The sequence below is a fragment of the Nematolebias whitei genome, unplaced genomic scaffold (assembly GCF_014905685.2).
Source record: "Nematolebias whitei isolate Nwh7 unplaced genomic scaffold, NemWhi1 Nwh_scaf_1014, whole genome shotgun sequence".
Classification (NCBI taxonomy): Eukaryota; Metazoa; Chordata; class Actinopteri; order Cyprinodontiformes; family Rivulidae; genus Nematolebias; species Nematolebias whitei.
In genome coordinates this window covers 4670-9106 of record NW_023619559.1, presented here as the reverse complement: position 1 = coordinate 9106, position 4437 = coordinate 4670, and the positions used below count along the sequence as shown (strand labels likewise).

The 4437-nt window shown below is 33.0% G+C and overlaps 1 long non-coding RNA gene across 1 annotated transcript in view; it reads right to left on the bottom strand.

Annotated features, from left to right (window-relative positions):
• Nucleotides 1-2931: 2931 nt before the first annotated feature.
• LOC119429412 overlaps nt 2932-4437 on the bottom strand; it is a 6136-nt gene continuing 4630 nt past the window's right edge. Inside the window, exon 3 of the long non-coding RNA XR_005187772.1 lies at nt 2932-2956. This is a non-coding gene — a long non-coding RNA (uncharacterized LOC119429412). The remainder of the gene's footprint in view (nt 2957-4437) is intronic.

The window sequence follows — 4437 nt, the reverse complement described above, 5'->3', positions numbered from 1 at the left end:
CACACACACACACACACACACACACACACACACACACACACACACACCATGGTTTGCTTATGTCCAAATTGGGGGCGCATATTTTAACTACCTACCTTAGGGGACACCCCTTTCTGAATGGGTTAGGGACAAACTGCTATGTGATTTTTTTTACTCTAAATTTACAGAAAACAAATGTCACCTGAAAATTTTGTTTAAATCCTTTTTTGATAAAATTATTTTTTTGCCTTCACATTGGGGACCAGGGAATTTTTAAGTCCACTTTGGGGACTTGAGTTTTACACAGATACACAAACTGATTAAAGTCACCTTTGGGTACCTTATATCCCTTTGGGGACTTAAGATTTACACAGATACATAAACTGGTTAAAGTCACCTTTGGGTACCTTATGACCCTTTGGGGACTTTAATTCAATTCAGTTCAATTCAGTTAATTTATATAGCACCAAATCACAACAAAGTTGTCTCAGGATGATTTACAGGAACATTCACATACATAGAAAAGCCAATTAGTAAAGTTCTTCATCTAAGAAAGTTTTATACAGTTTTACACAGATACACAAACTGATTAAAGTCACCTTTGGGTACCTTAAATCCCTTTGGGGACTAGTCATTGTTTTATCTATAGCTATTTCAAAACATATGTAATATGAACAAAACAGTGTATTACAAATATGCAACCTTGTATTAGTTTATATTGACCTGGCCAGTTGTTCTCGACTTTTGAATTGGGGAAACCTTGCTTAATACAACCCTAAAAGAAATGTTGCACAATATACTGTACAAGCAGCAATGCAAATGTGAAGACATACAGAAAGTACTCTAGATCATCAAGATTAAAATTTCCTTTTATCTTTAAGAACTCTATTGTTTAGCTTTGTGCCAAAAGTAGTTTTTATTTTACCTTAATTTGGTTCATAGATCTGTTATCCAGTCTGAAGTTAGATAATCTGCACAAACTCAAAGACCACTGTTTGAACCAATTCTGAGCCACTTCTGTTAATGTGTGATCAACTCTGTTTTAGTTCACACAACATACTGACATAGTTGGGCCTCTGACATTGATGTTTTACATTTTACTTCTGCTCAAGCACAGCACTTGCATATGATTTTTTAATTGAATATTTATTTATTGAATATGTTTACAAGATGTTTTCCCAAAAAAGTATTCTTCTATATCACCCTCTTGAAATAATTTTTTTTCAATAAATGAAAATCATAAATAAATGTATTTTCATTTTTTATATATATAAATTCTTCCTAATTTTTTGTAGTTTAATTTTTTTAACTAGTTACCAGCCTATTGGATTTTATGGACCTGCTTCAGGCTACAGATGATTGGTTAAATCACTATGTTTTATATATCAAAATATTTTTTCAAAATGTTTAACAAATTTATAGTCTTATTTCAGATTTGTTTAGTATTAAATCATGTGAAATTTGAGACTTAATGTCAGCCCAAGAAATACAAGCAAAAGAAAAATAATTCCAACAATAAAATGCTTAGTAACTTTTTTACTAAATTTCAGAACACTGTTGAAATGCTCTGCAGTTCAAATAAACATTGGAAAAGAGCATGAATCATCAGGACAGGCTTTGGGCAACAAAAATACACTTTCACTGGCTAAAAAGTGTTTTGTATTCAACATATTCATTTCAAGTATTACATCAAAACAAAAACTACAATCATTATTTGGCACACAATTCAATTCACACATTCAATTTTTGATACATTTTTTTAACACCAGTCTAGTTTCAGTCCTTAAGTGCATAGGGTTCTGCATTGATGCAAGTGTCTTTACCAACAAATAAAAAGATAGTCTAATAACTTTTGAGGTAATTTTCAGTGAAATTGTTATGAATAGTTAGTACCTTGTCAGCTGTGACATCCATCATAGAGCACAAAGTATGTAGAAAATAGACGTCTTTGTCAAGGCTAGGCAAATGGTTAACAAACAAGGTGTTTTTTTTATTCTATAAAACAACTTTCTCAAAAACAACACACTTGTGTCAAAGAATGCTACATTACCTAATATTAAACCCTTAAACTTTTGGATGGCACCATTTTGTTAATAAAGTTTGTCACTTTATTCTCAGTCGATGTCCATATTACTATGCATATGTTTGTGTGCAGAGCATAGATAGACCATGCATATACTACTGATGCGAAGGCTGCTGAATGTATTATTCTACCAGAAGATGAGCAAACTTTTGGACTGACTAAACGTACTTATCAGTCAGATTGATACATTTGCCACTTCATCATTACAGGCAAATAAAAGTTTATGCTCAGCATATAAACTGAAAACAAACTGTCATGCAAAAGTGCATTGAATTTAATTAACTAATGCAAATTCTTTCACATCTGTGTGTTATTTTTGAGGAAGTAGTTTTGCAAGTCTGAAAAAGAAAAAAGAAAAACTGGTACTCATTTGGCTACCCAGTAGCCTAATCCAGATGAAGACATAAGTCTTTCTCCATACTCTGTGATCCATGACTGATGTTTCAGCAAATAAGATACCAACTATTGAAAACTATTTTGACACATTATCACTTCAAAAAATGTTCAGATGATCCCTTTTCTGCTCAAACCTCAAATATTACATCAAGAAAAGCAGCAGAGAAGAAAGAGGAGGAAAAAGTGCTATCATTAAAAAAATCTACATACTTGATTAAATTTAATACAACATGTCAAAATGTCTAAACTAGGCTGAAAATCACAAACAACTATAATAATTCTTTGGCACAAGCCAGTCTCTTCAAGGCAGTGATCCGGTTTCTGACAATTTTTTACCCAGTCCAGTTTCTGTCCTCAAGTACATTTGGCTCTGCTTGATGCACTGAAGGAAGTGTATTTTCTGAGGTACCTTGCATGTGTGGACGAAATTCATCATGTGTTTTTCAACCGCACGAATCTCTGTGTCTTCCCACTTATGTTTAGCATTCCCCCGGTTGCCTGTGAAGAACAAATGTAAAGACCATACTATTTTAAAAAATCAGTGTTTATCTAAAACATAGATGGCATACATTACTTCAGAACACTGCAAAAGCTGTGTATAAAAATATTGTATTCATGTTAAGAAAACCCCCACCCTACATTAGATTTAGAATGGGTTTGGACAAAATGGATTCACAGTTGAATATTCAAATATTTTTACTAAATTACTAGAACTGTAGTCAATAGGTAGAAAGAAATTGTTGATGAAGATGATCATCATCATTGATGCTTCTGTCTGGTATCAGTTTATTGTAATTTTTCTCTAAGAATTCAATTGCAGCTCACATGAGGCAGAGAGGTGACAGCATGCTTGCAAAATGTAATACGTCTGCATATTTATAATATTTGTTTTTCAATTATCCTGTTTTTTTTCAATTCAATTCAGTTTATATAGCACCAAGTCACAACAGAAGTCATGTCAGGGCACTGAACAGAAACATTCATATATAAAAATAATAATTCAACACTATTTATCTGAGGAGCAGACCGTTTAAGTTTAACTCCATTGCAGAACTCTCATCTTGAGCAAGCACAAAGGTGACAGTGGTAAGGTAAAACTCCCTCATGAGGAAGAAACCTTTAGTAGAACCAGACTCGGGACATGCAGCATCTGCTTTAACCAGCTGGGTTTGGTAGGAACAGGAAGGAGGAACAGATACATAATGGCAGGTCAAGAATCACATGATAGAAATAGTATCAAATGAAAACTATTCAATTTTAACAATTCATTTTAAGAAATTAGGTCAATTTGTCCTCCAGTAGTCTAAGCCTATGGTAGCATAACAAGCCAACCCTAACTATAGGATTTATAAAAAAGGAAAGTCTTAAGACTAGTCTTAAAACTAGACAATGTGTCAGTCTCATGGACAGAAACTGGAAGTTAGTTCCACAAGAGAGGAGCCTGATAACTTCCTCCCATTCTGCTTTTAGAAACTCTTAAGAACCATGAGTAAGCCTTCATTGTGAGAGCTAAGTGCTCCATTAGGAAAATATGGAACAATAAGATCTCCAACATAAGATGGAGCTAGGTTGTTAAGGGCTTTAATTTAATTTATTTATTTAAATTAGGACAATACAACATGTCAGCAGTTAGCATCAATGTAAATATGCTAGAGTTAGCACAACATCTAATTTTCATTCGTTGTCCTATGGCAAGAACAAGAAACAGCCCGCACAAAGAGTAGAGAATAATACAAACATCACCTACTGTATATAATACAACATGAAATTATAATAAAGATATGATGACATAACAAAATAGACAATTACCTACATATGAGTGCACCTCTGGTTAGTTCTCAGTCAACATTTCAAAGAGTTTATAGATTAGAAGTAAGATTTTGAATTAAATTTTGGACTTGACAGGGAGCCAATGGAGAAAAGCCTACATACATATATATGTGTGTGTGTATATATATATATATATATATATATATATA